At 41.4% G+C, this 16,796-nt stretch overlaps 1 pseudogene; it reads right to left on the minus strand.

Annotated features, from left to right (window-relative positions):
• Positions 1 to 4,455: 4,455 nt before the first annotated feature.
• LOC120873275 lies at positions 4,456 to 16,390 on the minus strand (annotated as a pseudogene).
• Between the last annotated feature and the right edge of the window lie 406 nt (positions 16,391 to 16,796).

Genomic DNA, 16,796 nt, shown 5'->3' on the forward strand with positions numbered 1-16,796 from the left:
CTCTCAGTTATGTTCTCCTATACAAGCGGCTTGTCCTCGCCGTCCTTCAATAATAGTCGCCTGGAGTTTGGGATGGATATGTACAGACTGCTCTATCTAAGATGGATAACCAGCAATGACCTGCTGTAGACCACAGGGAACTCTGCTCAACGTTATTCGACAGCCTGGCTGGGAGAGGAGTCTGGGGAAGAATGGATACATGTGTATGTGTGGCTGAGTCCCTTCACTGTTCACTGAAACTACCACAACACTGCTAAGCAGCTATACCCCAAAACAAAATAAAAAGCTCAAAAGAAAACAATAACACTCCCCGGGCTGTCATCTGTCCCACTGAAATGGAACATCTACCTTTGCTTGACCCTGTCTGTAACTTTCTTCCAACGTGTGCTCCTCTCAATGTCTCTTTCATGAATTCTTGTCCAATCCAGCCACCACTGCTATATAGAGAGGACCTGCTTAACAGGTAGCTAAGTTTCCCACAGCATGAGGGGGAAGTTCCTCTCCTTTAAGTTAAGTGAAGGTTGTTCAGTTATGTCTGACTCTGACCCCATGGACTCCATGGAGCTCTCCAGGACAGAATGCTGGAGTGGGTAGCTGTTCCCTTCTCCAGGGGATCTTCCCAACCCAGGCACCAAACCCAGGTCTTCCACATTGGAGGTGGATTCTTTACCAGCTGAGCCACCAGGACAACCTTCCTCTCCTTTTTCTCCATTCAAATCCCCAGTTCCTTAAGTCTGTCTTCGCTTCATTAATTCTCCCATCTCTTCTTTCAACCCCAGGTCAACTCTCCAAGTCTGTGACTGAATAAGGAAGCCACATCCCCACTACCCTTGATCCTTCAAATACCAAATGGAGGCTGAGGGGACAATGAGGGGGAGTGCCTCTGAGTCCCCAGGATTGTGATGAAGAAGGCTCGGAGCTGGGGAGAGGATGTGAGTAGTCTTCTCTGCAGCGAGCTTCCTTATGCCCAGGAACGAAGGGAAAGGAAGATAGTACCCCTATGCATTCCAACAGGCAGGTGGGTCTGAAGTAGATTCAAGAAAGGATTTGCTGGACACGAGGGATATTTATTCTCTCGCACTTCTATAGAAATCGCATATTAGTGCTGGTGTGCTGGTGCAGTAGTAAAGAATCTGTCTGCCGATGCAGGAGACTCAGGAGATACAGGTTAGATCCCTCACTCAGGAAGATCCCCTGAAGGAGGAAATGGCAACCCACTCCAGGATTCTTGCCTGGAAAACTCCATGGACAGAGGAGTCTGGTGGGCAACGGTCCATGGGGTCACAGAGAGTCAGACACGTCTGAGCACACACGCATGCATGGGGTGTGTTTGGGATTCTCAAGTTCTGGAATTCAATGATTGAAACCCCGTCTAAAGCTTTCCAGGGATGGCAAGGGGGTCTCAGAGCTGGGCTGGCTGTTGGTAGGACTGGAGTTATCACTTCTCTCCACCATTTGCCCCACCCTTACATGCCACTGACTTAGAAGAAAAAGGGTCAGGACTGGGTCACAACTCAAAGTCAAGGCTGTAAACTGACACCACAACAAACCTCCTCAGCCTCTTGTTTGGAATTCTACCTCTCTTTTCATCCATACCTCACCCAGGGAGAGGATATCAGAGAACATTTACTTGGCCTTTGGGAGGCCCCAGGAAGGAGTAAGAGCAGTTCTCAGGTACCAGCTGTTTACACTGGCAGGTGCTCTGCTAAGCCTGCTTGAGTTCATTGAGTTTCCTCAATAACCTTTTGGTGCAAAGACCAACATCCCCATTTATCAGACAGGGTCACTGAGGCTCAGAAAGGAGTGGCCACTTATCCAGGACACCCAGAAAAAATGAAGCAGAGCTGGGATTCATGTCAGGGTCTTCCTGATTCCAGAGTCCTCACCTCTATAACATCTACTGAGTCACTGAACATTCCTTCAAGGCCTGAGTCAAGCAATATATGTATAGTAGCAAACAGACATAACAGGTCCTACTGTCTCCCAGCTGACTTTCTGGGAGGGCAGAGAGGCTGTGTGCTCAGTCCTGTCTGACTCTTTGTGACCTTATAGACTGTAGCCCACCAGGCTCCTCTGTCCATGGGATTTCTCAGGCAAGAGTATCGGAGTGGGTTGCCATTTCCTTCTCCAAGGGATCTTCCCAACCCGGGGATCGAACCTGCGTCTCCTGCACTGGCAGGCAAACTCTTTACCACTGAGCTGCCTGGGAAGCCCACAGATAAACGTGTCTATTCTATTGTCAGGGATTAGTGAGTGCCTCGGTCACTGGCCTCCTAAGCCGGGGGTTGTGGGTTCGGGTCCCATCTGGGGTGATTAGACTTTGGGCTTCCCAGGTGACGCTAGTGGTAAAGAATCTGCCTGGCAATGCAGGCGACGCAAGAGATGTGGGTTCAGTCCCTGGCAGCCCACTCCAGTATTCTTGCCTGTAGAATTTCATGGACAGAGGAATCTGGTGGGCTACTGTCCATGGGGTCGCAAATAGCACACATATTCTCACGTCAGGGAGTGGTGAGTGCCTCACAAGAATAACTGCAGTCAACAGCTGCAGAGAAATGTCGCTGGCCGTTTCTGATAGTAAGATCCGGGGTTTGTGTGCAGAGTAGACTTTGAGCATAGATCTGAAGTGAGGCAGTGAGCCACTTCAGAGCCAGGCAGATGAGCTGGGAGAAGAGAGAAGATATTCTATGGAGCTAAAACCCAGCAGGCAGTGTTTTTTTAAGAACACAGATTTAATTTTATATTTTCTCTGCATTTATTTAATATATCCTATTAATACTTTTGTACAAACTTTCAATATATAATTAATCTGCTTACATAAAATCATGCTTAGCTCCAATAAAACTGTAAAAAGATTGCTTTTTAAAATGTAATAAATATTTAAAACATTTTGAAATGATAGATAATAAAAGTCAACATGAATCTGGTGACATTTAAAATTATCATGTGGGCTTCCCTGGTGGTCCAGTGGTTAAGAATCCAGCTACCAAGGCAGGGGACACAGGTTCGATCCCTGGTCCAGGAAGATTCCCCACGCCACGGGACAGCTGAGTCCATAACCATAAATACTGAGCCCAGACTCTAGAGCCCATGCCCCTCAACAAGAGAACCCATCACAATGAGAGCCGCACACCAAAACCAGAGGAAGCCCTCAAGCAGTAATGAAGGTCCAGCACAGTCAAAAATAAATAAAAAATAAAGTTATCATTCTATTCTCACAAAAGAGATCACTACAAAATAGCTGATGTTTTCACTCACAATTTGTGTCTTCAGCTCTAATCTCAGGCAAATATTTTATTTTAAGACTAATGCTTTACCTGTTCCTTGTAAAGACATCCTTGCTTTTGTATATTTAGTTAAATTATTTATGATTGTTCATAATTCTTATTTTTCTAAAATTTCAAGTAAGAATCCTTACACTCATTAATGCAAAATACTCTTAATTTTTCAAATGTCATTATTTCTTTCACTGTTTTTAAGTAGTCAGCCAAAGTGAATGTTTTGTGGATTTTAAAAAAAACAAATACCACTTCCACTTCCTGAGTTGAGGAGGTCTATGCAGCTCACAGTTGTATCAGGTATTAAAACAGTAAGGGTTAAGCCTCACCATCTTTGAGAATTTCCACAAGTTGGGTCAGTTGTCCACACCTGTAGTTTATTGTGCCCAGCTGCTCAAAGAAGAGCAATGCCACTCAAAGGAACCAGACTCCACATTCATGTCTGTGTCTGTTTTTTTTTTCAACATGTATACTAATTGATCGTCCAAGTCACAGGCAAAGGGAAAAAAAAATTTAACCCTAGCAGGGTTGCTAAGGTATTGACACCTATCCAATGCCCTGTAAATACTCTTACTTTGGCAGTGGCCCACAAAGTTAACTTCTAGAGTATTCAGCCTGATACAACAAAATAACTAATGACAATTAGACCATATAACTTTTTCCTACTTTTGCAACCAAACGTATAAATGAAGACGACATCCGTTTATATCACTTGCAAAATGTCTATACAGCCGGCCCTTCACACTCATGGCTTTTACAGCCATGGACTCAGTCAACCAGGGACAGAAAATAGCGCCCCCCAAAATTCCAGAAAATTCCAAAAAGCAGCCATTCACATAGCATCTCCACAGCATTTACACTCTATTAGGTAATAGATGTAATCTAAAGATGATTTAAAGTAGAGGTAGGTTATATGCAAATACTATGGGTGATATTTTGAATTAGAGACCGGACTATCTGACCGGCTCTTAGGGCTCTTGGCGCCAATGCCTGCGGCTGTATACCAACATCGTGACAGCCTGTAGTATGCAAGTCATTTAGAAAACACAGCTGATCACGCATGTTCTTTACAGACATGTTCATACAAAGACGGAAATCAACATCTGTGGCGTCGATAGCTTTGATTAGCAAAAACAGGTATAACAGAGTGCCCTTGACTCTAATAATAGGTATGAGTAGGCTACGTGGTGAAAGGCAAGCCCCCATCCACCACCAGGACATGCCCTATAACGTCCAGAGACTCTAAAAGAAACACAACTGAAGTCTCAGCCATGGAACGGACTCACTCCCTGGGACCCTTTTCCCAACTGAGGCTCCAGCTGTGCTGTGACAGGGGACTTCCCAGCACTGTTAAAATCTGGGTGTTGCTCAAAACCCAATTTGGTGATGTATTCTCTGCTCTGTTTCTCTTTTCTTTTCATGTTAGTAGGTTAAAAGTAAGCTACATAATTCTCTAATAAATATCTGTATTATATATTTGTAAAACAAGTGGCTTCTTTTGTTAACAAATCCTTTGAACCTGAGACGAAAGTGAAACATTTCGGCAAAACATTAATTGGCACTGTGAGCAGGATTTGTGAAACAAAATGCCACTCTTTAAGAAAAGAGATTAAGGTTGATGAAGTTTTTATTCCCAGATGGGAAGATTCATTTTATTGCTCGTTAGCTAGGGAATGGGACGGATTCACTGGATTATGTGAGAATTGAAACTTTAAGTTAAAGGGGGCTGAACCATTAGAAAGTATTGAATGTTTTCGGCTCACACAGATTGAAAATGGATAAGAATGTGATACGCTGAGTGAGAGGCTGGATCCTCCTCTCTGCCTACTGTTAGGTACATGAAGCTAATTTAAAATTGTCTGAAGAGAGGTTTACAATTGGAAAAAAAGAATTATTCAATTTGTGAGTACAACTGTCCATGTCACAATGCCAAGATGGTATTTTAGTCGCTCAAATCTTCACTTCTTAAGTCGGCTCTCCCTTGAGCCGGCGCACAGCTCTAACAATGTCCTCCACTCCCTTTTCTTTCTTTTTTCTTTTTCCTGTTGTGGCCTTACACCACCCCCACTTCTGCCTCTGTCTCCCTCTCCATCAGCTAATCCCCTTCTAACTTTCTCATCTCTCAGTGGGGGGAGGAGAAGCCCAACTTCTTCCACTCCGTCGCCCACTCTAGCATTTTTTTTTTTTTTCTGCCTGTATTCTGAGTCAATTTGAGCACCATTTGGTCTATATTTTGGGCTTCCTTGGTGGCTCAGCTAGTAAAGAATCCGCCTACAAGGTGGGAGACCTGGGTTCAATCCCTGGGTTGGGAAGATACCTCAGAGAAGGGACCAGCTACCCACTCCAATATTCTGGTCTGGAGAATTCCATCGACTGTACAGTTCATGGAGTCACAAAGAGTCGGATATGACTAACAACTTTCACTTTTCACTTTGGTCTGTATTTTTAGCTATAAAACTATGACTACAGAAAGAAAAGGTGACTTTTTGGCACTGGATAGCCATGATATTCTTTAGACATGTTGACTAAAAAAAGATGTACAACTTGACAGTTGCAAGTTAAGTTTTCAGTTCAGTTCAGTCGCTCAGCCGTGTCCGACTCTGCAACCCCCATAGACTGCAGCACACCAGGCCTCCCTGTCCATCACCAACTCCCAGAGTTTACTCAAATTCGTGTCCATTGAGTCCGTGATGCCATCCAACCATCTCATCCTCTGTTGCACCCTTCTCCTCCTGCCTTCAATCTTTCCCAGCATCAGGGTAGTATTGGAGTTTCAGCTGCACCATCAGTCCTTCCAATGAATACTCAGGACTGATTTCCTTTAGGATGGACTGGTTGGATCTCCTCAGTCCAAGGGACTCTCAAGAGTCTTCTCCAACACCACAGTTCAAAAGCATCAATTCTTTGGCCCTCAGCTTTCTTTATAGCCCAGCACCCATATCCATCCATACATGACTACTGGAAAAACCATAGTTTTGAGTAGATGGACCTTGTCGGCAAAGTAATGTCTTTGGTTTTTAATATGCTAAGTTGGTTATAACTTTTCTTCCAAGAAGCAAGCATCTTTTAATTTCATGGCAGTCACCATCTGCAGTGATTTTGGAGCTCGAGGAAATAAAGTCTGTCACTGTTTCCATTGTTTCCCCACCTATTTGCCATGAAGTGACTGGGGCAAAATGAGGACTGTAGCCTGGGAGGCAGCATTTCAGACAGCTCTGAGATACTGCTCCAAAGTGGCAGTGGGAGAAGGACAGAATATAAGGTTTTGGTGAAGGGCGGAGTTCAATACCATTAAGCATTCATTTACAAAAAGTTTTCTGTTAGTCAACAGGATCTGATGTCACCATGAAGGGATTTATTGCTTCTCTAGATATGAGGAGATGCAAGGATTGAGATCATAAAATCTGTTCTTAAAAACATCAACTATCTAAAGACCTGTCCCAGCAGATTGCCTGCAACAGAGTGCCTCGCTCCACCCTGAACTCTCTCAGGGTCGTTGAAGGTCAACAGCTATAGCAGCATGGGGCTCAATCTCCATAGAAAGTGAAGTCATTCAGTCGTGTCCGACTCTTGGCCACCCCATGGACTGTAGCCCACCAGGCTTCTCTGTCCATGGGCTTTTCCAGGCAAGAATACTGGAGTGGGTTGCCATTTCCTTCTCCAGGAGATCTTCCCATCCCAAAGATTGACCCCGGCTCTCCCGCATTGTAGGCAGACAGTTTTACTGTCTGAGCCACCAGGGATTTAGAGCAATTTCCGTAGAGGCAGATGGCAAATGCCTTTGTTGTCCAGTCTTTGACAAAGCTCTTGGTAAATGCCAAATTGTAATTAACAGACTCCGGAGAAAACTGGTTAAAATGAATTTTTTTTTTCTTCCTTTGAAACTATAAAACCGGTTCTTTTTGCATATGGAATTTGAAACAGCTAGATTTTTACAAAGGTCTGCCTAGAAAAAAGCTTGAAGTTAACCTTTGCCTAGGCTTTCCAGATGGTGCTAGTGGTAGAGACTCTGTCTGCCAGTGCAGGACAAGAGATGTGGGTTCAATTCGTGATTTGGGAAGATTCCCCGGAGGCAGGCATAGCAGCCTACTCCAGTTATTCTTGCCTAAAGGATCCCATGGACAGAGGAGCCTGGCAGTCCATTGACTCGCAAAGAGCTGGACTCGACTGAAGCGATTTAGTAGAGCAGGCTACTTGAAATACAGAGCCCAGTGTGCCTGAGACCTTAACCTTGGGCAAATTAGAATTTCAAGCCAAGGGGAAAAAAAGAGAGAGAGAGAAAAGAGTCAAAGAGACATTTTGAATCTGATCTCTGTCTGTCTGTCTGAATTTACCTTGTCTCAGTGTATATCTTTGTCAATTGGCTTAAGGAAAAGCAAGCACTTATGAATCAAACAACTACATGAGAAATTAGCCTAAATGAATTTCAGGTTCACGTGAACTGGGAAATATTCAATATTAAATACCTAGTATTAATGTTTGTTTGCTAATCTAATTAAGACATGTCTTGAATCACTAGCTTGTGTAAGACCTTTATTGTGCCTAGGTTTAATGTAAGTGAAATTTGCCAACAAGGAAAGTAACTCAGGTGAAGAAACTTTTAATATTTATTTATTTATTTATTTAATATATATAATATATTTATATATATACAAATAGGACAAGAGCTTTTAAATAAACTCAATTAAGAATAATTATACTTTAGGAATGTCTGTCTAAAATAATCTCTGAAGATTGGGGTAACTTGAATTTCTAGTGTTCTACTAAACTAAGTGATAAAAGCTTACTGAATAGCTACATCGTTTCCAAATAAAATAAGAATTTGAAACATTAATTACTGAACAGGACTAAAGTGATTTAGCAGCAGCAGCAACAGCAGCAACTTCCTCTTACAGAGAAACTAAGAGATTTTGGAGTATTAATGAATATGTTTGGTGCCATCCTGAGATGTTCTGTATAAGAAAGCAAATGTTTTTAGAAATTAAACTGGTTCACCAATCTCAGTTTAGTCGCTTAGTCATGTCCAACTCTTTGCAATCCTGTGAACTGCAGTACGCCAGGCCTCCCTGTCCATCACCAACTCCCGGAGTTTACTCAAACTCATGCCCATTGAGTTGGTGATGCCATCCAACCATCTCATCCTCTGTCATCCCCTTCTCCCACTTTCAATCTTTCCCAGCATCAGGGTCTTTGCAAATGAGTCAGCTCTTTGCATCAGGTGGCCAAAGTATTACAGAATGCTAGTATAAAGTACAGTTCATAGTTCCTTAAGGAAAATCAGATGTGTGTTTTAAGTAAAAAAAAAAAAAAAAAAGCTATGAGAAATGGAATTGCATCTTATTAAGAAAAAAGAAAGTAGATCAGTTACAGGTGGCTGTTTCTAAATAAAGTGATTTTTAAAAAAGAGAAAGAGGTTTTATGAAAAGTGGACCCCAAGAAAAATTTTGTACATAATACAAGTTTTCTTGAGATGTTGAACTGCCTTCAATAATGGATTTTACCTCTGAAGTGATCGGTTCTGTTTACCTTTGAAATCTTTTGTTAACTTTGGCTAAGCAAATGGCTATTGTTTCACAATGATTGATATAATCCTGTTGGACTGAGTGTTATAAACCCTGCTGATATTTTTGGCAAAACTTCCTAAAATTAAAATCTCATGAAGTTCTTTTGATCTCTGGCTGACTTTGGGATGCTTCAGAGGACCCTGAGACATCCCAAAGAGAGGTATTAAACTACATGGGTTCATTTGATATGTTAAATTACTTGGGAAGTATTGTTGGAAGAGTGATAAATCTCAGGTTATATGTATGGTTAATGTTACTAATATAGATATCCTAAAAATTATGTGGAAATCATAAAGATTCGATATGTCCTGATAAAATGTTGTCAATTATAATTCTAGTTATCATATTAAAGTGTTACCTGTCACAGCAATGGCCAGGTTGCTTTGTCAATTGCAATATAGTTATATTTTAAACATGCTGTCTATGGTTTCACTCTCATGCGCTTAGAAGAATATTGTTACTTCTTCAAGATTTATGGAAAAGACTTTATAAGATTAACTAGATAAACACATTTTACATATTTTATTTTTAACAGTAAACTGGTGCCAGACTGGAATTTGGTTTTCTCTCTCTGTTAAAAGAACAAAGTTTTCTTATAACATAGCTTTTGATAACAGATTGTGAATTTCTTTGCCTTTAAGTGATTTATATTTGCTTGTAAAATCTTTTGTTACTTTGATAAAGTTTTGCAACCCCACAGACTGTAGTTCACCAGGCTCCTCTGTCCATGAGATTCTCCAGGCAAGATACCGGAGTGGGTTGCCATTTCCTTCTCCAGGAAAGTAAATAAGTATTATTTCACAATGATCTATGGTACATGTAGATAAAGCTCCTTCTGCTTCTCCTTTGACCTCCTGGTGGCTCAGACAGTAAAGTGTCTGCCTGCAATGCAGGAGACCTGGGTTTGATCCCTGGGTTGGTAAGATCCCCTGGAGAAGGAAATGGCAACCCACTCCAATACTCTTGCCTGGAGAATCCCATGAAGGGAGGAGCCTGGTAGGCTACCTTGTTGTTATGTTATTAAAATTTTAATCAAGTTTTTAAAAGGGTACTCTGATTTTGTTTATAAAGCTTATATCTGGACTGGAATGCAAAAGTAGGAAGTCAAGAGATACCTGGAGTAACAGGTAAATTTGACCTTGTAGTACAAAATGAAGCAGGTCAAAGGCTAACAGAGTTTTGCCAGGAGAACACACTGGTCATAGCAAACACCCTCTTCAAACGACACAAGAGAAGACTCTACACAGGGACATCACCAGAGGGTCAACACTGAAATCAGACTGATTATATTCTTTGCAGTCAAAGATGGAGAAGCTCTATACAGTCAGCAAAAAGAAGACCAGGAGATGACTGTGGCTCAGACCATGAACTCCTTATTGCCAAATTCAGACTTAAATTGAAGAAAGTGGGGAAAACCACTAGACCATTCAGGTATGACCTAAATAAAATCCCTTATGATTATACAGTGGAAGTCACAAATATATTCAAGAGATTAGATCAAATAGACAGAGTGCCTGAAGAACTATGGACAGAAGCTCATGACATTGTACAGTAGGCAGTGATCAAGACCATCCCCAAGAAAAAGAAATGCAAAAAGGCAAAATGGTTGCCTGAGGAGGCTTTACAAATAGCTGAGAAAAGAAGAGAAGCTAAAGGAAAGGTATACCCATCTGAATGCAGAGTTCCAAAGAACAGCAAGGAGAGATAAGAAAGCATTCCTCAGTGATCAATGCAAAGAAATAGAGGAAAACAATAGAATGGAAAAGACTAGAGACCTCTTCAAGAAAATTAGAGATATCAAGGGAACATTTCATGAAAAGATGGACACAATAAAGGACAGAAACATATGGACCTAACAGAAGCAGAAGATATTAAGAAGAGGTGGTAAGAATACACAGAACTATACAAAAAAGATCTTCATGGCCCAGATAACCACGATGGTTTGATCACGCACCTAGAGTCAGACATCCTGGAATGTGAAGTCAAGAGGGCCTTAGGAAGCATTACTACAAACAAAGCTAGTGGACGTAATGGAATTCCAGTTGAGCTATTTCAAATCGTAAAAGATGATGCTGTGAAAGTGCTGCACTCAATATGCCAGCAAATTTGGAAAACTCAGCAGTGGCCTCAGGACTGGAAAAGGTCAGTTTTCAATCCAATCCTAAAGAAAGGCAATGCCAAAGAATGTTCAAACTACTGCACAATTGCACTCATCTCACACACTAGTAAAGTAATGCTCAAAATTCTCCAAGCCAGGCTTCAACAGTACGTGAACCGTGAACTTTCAGATGTTCAAGCTGATTTTAGAAAAGGCAGAGGAACCAGAGATCAAATTGCCAACATCTGCTGGATCATCAAAAAAGCAAGAGAGTTCCAGAAAAACATCTATTTCTGCTTTATTGACTATGCCAAAGCCTTTGACTCTGTGGATCGCAACAAAATGTGGAAGATTCTTAAAGATATGAGAATACCAGACCACCTTACTTGCCTCCTGAGAGATCTGTATGCAGGTCAAGAAGCAATAGTTAGAAATGGACATGGAACAATAGATTGGTTCCAAATCGGGAAAGGAGTACATCAAGGTTGTATATTGTCACCCTGCTTATTTAACTTATATACAGAGTGAAGTTGCTCAGTCGTGTCCAACTCTTTGCGCCCTGTGGACTATAGCCCACCAGGCTCCTCTGTCCATGGGATTCTCCAGGCAAGAATACTGGAGTGGGTTGCCATTTCCTTCTCCAGAGTACATCATGAGAAATGCCGGGATGGATGAAGCTCAAGCTGGAATCAAGATTGCCGGAAGAAATATCAATAACCTCAGATACGCAGATGACACCACCCTTATGGCAGAAAAGAAGAACTAAAGAGCCTCTTGATGAAAGTGAAAGAGGAGAGTGAAAAAGTTGGCTTAAAGCTCAACATTCAGAAAACAAAGATCATGACATCCGGTCCCATCACTTCATGGCAAAAAGACGGGGAAACAGTGGAAACGGTGACAGACTTTATTTTAGGGGGCTGCAAAATCACTGCGGATGGTGACTGCATCCATGAAATTAAAAGACACTTGCTCCTTGGAAGAAAAGTTATTGCCAACCTAGACAGCATATTAAAAAGCAGAGACATCACTTTGCCAACAAAGGTCCATCTACTCAAAGCTATGGTTTTTCCAGTAGTCATGTATGGATAGATGTGGGTGTTGGACTGTAAAGAAAGCTGAGGGCCAAAGAATTGATGCTTTTGAACTGTGGTGTTGGAGAAGACTCTTGAGAGTCCCTTGGACTGAGGAGATCCAACCAGTCCATTCTAAAGGAAATCAGTCCTGAGTATTCATTGGAAGGACTGATGCTGCAGCTGAAGCTCCAATACTTTGACCACCTGATGAGAACTGACTCACTGGGAAAGACCAAGATGCTGGGAAAGATTGAAGGCAGGAGGAAAAGGACGCAACAGAGGATGAGATGGTTGGATGGCATCACAGACTCAATGGACGTGAGTTTGAGTAAACCTTTGGAGTTGGTGATGGACAGGGAGGCCTGGCGTGCTGCAGTCCATGGGGTTGCAGAGTCGGACATAACTGAGTGACTGAACTGAACTGCTCTTGTTAAGTTTGCTTCTTTGAGAATGCAGCAAATGAATCTCCAAATGGTAATACAAAAATATCACCTGGCCAACACCCAAGCATTTACCTGCCCTACTGTTTGGCCAATAGAAGCATAAAACCATAGACTCTTGCAAAGGTGGTTAAATTATCTAGACTTTGATAACTGCCCCTGTTTACTGACAGAGGCAATGGAAGTCCTGCTGTATGAACCAACTTCTCAAGTTTGAGAACTCTGCTTATTGGAACACTCCATCAGTAACTGTGAATGGACTGTTTTCACTAAAACCTACAATATGTCCTACATTGTTACTTATAGAATTAGTAAGACTGCCTGTGTTATTTTGTCTTGTTCCTATGTTCTTCAGTCTAAACAATCCTGGGGCCAACTGTTAGGGACATTACATGAATATCTTGTTTAGGCCTCAAGGACAAAGCAGAGCAGACCTCTGACCTTGCTTCTACATCTGCCGGGACACTGCCCTGACTGGGAGTGAGTGGGAGTGACTGCCTGCTTCGAGTGTAGGACTTGCAGCACCATAGGTGAAATGGAGGAGACATCTCGAGATGGTTGAGCCCCTGGAGGGGCCTGGCCTACCAAGCCCTAGGCTTAACTACATTCCAAGTTTTACACAACAAAACAAACAGCATTAATATCAAACCAGAGCTGCAATTTGGTCACCGATTGATGGAGATAATGATTTGCACCCGTCCTGGGATTATGAACGGAACCCGGAACTCCCATCTTTGAACTCTCACCCATGTGCTGCCAGGGACCCTTTCCCAACTGGGACTCCAGATGTGCTGTGGAGTCTTCCCAGCACTGTTTAAGTCTGGATGTTGCTCAAAATCCAATTTGGTGATGTATTCTCTGCTCTATTTCTCTTTTCTTTTAATGTTAGTATGTTGAAAGTAAGCTAGATAATTCGCTAATAAATATCTGGATTATTTTAAAAATAAGTATATAAAAGAAACACAACCACATGGGCCACATCAAGGGGGCCTCCAAACCTCCCAAGAGGAGTATTTTTCTTTAAATGTTTTCCTTTCAAGTCTTTTTGTCATATCCGCATGAACAAATCCTGGTGCAACTACATTCACCTTAATTTTCTTTCTTGCTACTTCTTTAGCAAGAGCATATGAAAATCTGACTAATTCTTTATTAGCACTGTGCATAAACTGGCCAGAGTTTCCTCTGAAACCAATAAAACCTCCTACATTCACAATCGACCTGCTCTGCTGTTTAATCATTGTCTTCATGGCAGCTCTACAGATCAGCATGGAGCCCGGAGGTTAGTATGAAACAGAGATAGCATATTCTCAGCATTTTTCGTTACTAAGAGTTTATTAATTCCAGCTGCATTTACCAAGAAATTAATTAGACCCAAATTCTTGCCTCTGTTCCTTCAAATGTGTTATGAATGTCATGTTTTTAATGACCGTCTCAAAGCTCAATGCCAAATAAACTCCACCCAGGTCTCCAGCTGCAGCCTCTGACCCCTCAGAGATTCCAGGCAACAAAGGCCAGTCAGTAGAGGCTCTTTGCCATCAAGCAGCCCACCGCCCTGTTGATGCCCCTAGACCCTGCCCACCTGGGACAGAAAACCTCCGGCCCCAGGGCTAGATGGGGAGGCTACAAGGGCCCGCCCTTCCCAACCACCTCCCAGGTTTTTTGGATGTGTTTCACATGGTATTAATGGACTGCCCAGGTGACTCAGTGATAAAGAATCTGCTTGCAAATGCAGGAGATACAGAAGACACAGGTTCAGCCCCTGGGTCAGGAAGATCCCCCAGAGGAAGAAATAGCAACCCACTCCAATATTATTGCCTGGGGGATCCTACGGACAGAGGAGCCTGGCCAGCTGCAGATCAAGGGGTCGCACGAGTCAACTAAGTGCTTGTCCCATCACCAAATCCTCCCAATTTTAAAAAAGTGAAGTATAGTTAGTTTACAATGTTGTGTTCATTTCAAGTGTACAGCACAATGATTCAGTGGGAATAGAATCTAAAAAAGAATGGATATATGTGTATGTATAACTGATTTGCTCTGCCATACAGCAGAAACTAACAGACCATTGCAAATAAACTATACTTCAATAAAAATTAATTTAAAGAAAGAATTCTTTGTATAAAGTTCTCTCAATCTAAATTTATTTCTCACTGGGTATGGGTTAGCAATTGTGAGACTATTTTATATACATATGAGGGTTGAACACATAAGTAAATATAGTGTAAAAATGAGAGCCAAATTTTTGCTATCAAGGAAAGAATTTTCAAATAGAGGAAGCTAGAATGGAACCTGTGTGTTAGATTGAAATCAGAGATATCAATATGAATTGTTTCTGAGAGAGAAATCAAGCTCCATCTGCTGAGAGGGCCAGTAAGCAAGGATATCCCACTAGCAATGAGCACAGCTAGTATCCAGATCTTGATTTCTAAATACCACCTTCCAATAAAAAGAAGCAAGACTTCTTAGAGAAGTGGTTGATTCCAGGGCTGGGGAAGGGAAAATATAAGAATAATTTATGATGCCAGAAAAAAAGAAGTAGTTGAAAAAAGATGGGGCATGTCAAAAAGAAACAGGAGCCAATCTGAAGAAGCCCACAATGACAAAGCTGAAACAGTTTGAGCAACAAAATAAATAAAATATTGGATTATAATTCATGAAATAAAATAAATGGTCTCTGGATAAGAGACCATAGTGATATAAACTACTGGCTAAATAAAAAACTGGGAAGAAGAGACAGTTCTACCTTATGGAAGAATTCCAGTTAATAAATGTAGGAGGGGGGCTTCTCTGGTGGCCCAGTGGCTCCCAATGCAGGGGGCCCAGGTTCAATCCCCAGTCAGGGAACTAGGTCCTGCATTTCACAACTGAAAATTCTGCATGCAGTGAAGACTTGTTGCGGCCAAAGAAATAAATTTAAATATTAATCAATAAATGTAGAAGGAATGAGGGAAATAGAAAATCACTTTTAGAACAAACACCAGAGTAATAATTGTGTGTGAGATCCACTGATGGATACCAACATTCATGGGCAAAAGTTCGAAGAGAAACAGAATTTTGCATAGTCTTAAATATATTCCTTCAGATATTTATTAATTACAAAGAGAAATATAGTAACTTTACAGTAAAGAAACCTTAACCAAGTGATCAAAGTTGACATTATCAGTAATAAGACATATCAGAGGGCAGCATCGTGTATCCCCTGATAGGATGAACTAAGAAAGGCACATCATTTCTGTACTATTCTTGCCAAAAATGCACAATATAATATAATCATAAGAAAATATATATAATATATAATATAATCATAAGAAAAATTAGGAAAATAATTTTTTAATATCAGACTGAGGCACATTCTACAAGTAACTGACAAGTACTTTTTTTTAAGTCTCAAGGTCATAAAGACTGAGTAATTATTACAAAAGAGAGGAGATTTAGAAAACACAAAAAATAAATCCAACGTGAGATACTGGATGGCATCCTGGAATAGAATAGAAAAAGAACATAGTGGAAGAGCTGTGAAATATAAATAAATAATGTCTGTGGTTTAGCTAAGAGTGTTGCACCAACACTATTTTAGTTCTTTTTGTTTTTTTTTTCTTTTACTATTTTTAGTTTTGAACATTGTACTGTGCTTACCCAAGATGTTCTCATTAAGCGAATTCAGATGAAGGGTGAATAAAACTGTAACACTGGCAACTTTTCTGTGCCTCTGGAAATATTTCAAAATTTATAATTTATTTTTGTTTTACTTAATTGATTTATGTTTGGCTGTGCTGGGTCTTCGTTAGTGCACGGGCTGTTTTCTCTAGTTGGGCTGAGCAGGGGCTGTTCTTCATTGCAGTGCACGGGCTTCTCATTGCGGTGGCTTCTCTTGTTGCAGAGCACAGGCTCTACAGTGCAGGCTTAGTAGTTGTGGGTACACGGGCTCTGGGGCACCTGGCATCTTCCGAGACTAGGGATTGAACTCATGCCCCCTGTACTGGCAGGCAGATTCTTATCCACTGCGCCACCAGGGAAATTCAATATTTATAATTTCTTAAAAGACACTTCAAAGACCTGCCATTTCTGATCTTCTTCTGTATCCTTCCACTGCATGAAGTATGAAAGCTTTCAACCAGGCAATAAAAAGGACTTCTAAAACTCTTTCACACCATCCCTTATTCATTACCCTAAGCCATGACTCTTTTGTGTCATATATATTGACCACCCTTTACTGTCTTGTCTTTTTAAAATTGTGTTTGTTTGTTTTTGGCTGTGTTGAGTTTTCACTGCTATGTGGGGGCTTTCTCTAATCGTGGTGAACAGAGGCGAGTCTCTAGTTGTGATGTGGGGGCTTCTTTTGTTGCAGA

The sequence above is a fragment of the Oryx dammah genome, unplaced genomic scaffold (assembly GCF_014754425.2).
Source record: "Oryx dammah isolate SB20612 unplaced genomic scaffold, SCBI_Odam_1.1 HiC_scaffold_13, whole genome shotgun sequence".
Classification (NCBI taxonomy): domain Eukaryota; kingdom Metazoa; phylum Chordata; class Mammalia; order Artiodactyla; family Bovidae; genus Oryx; species Oryx dammah.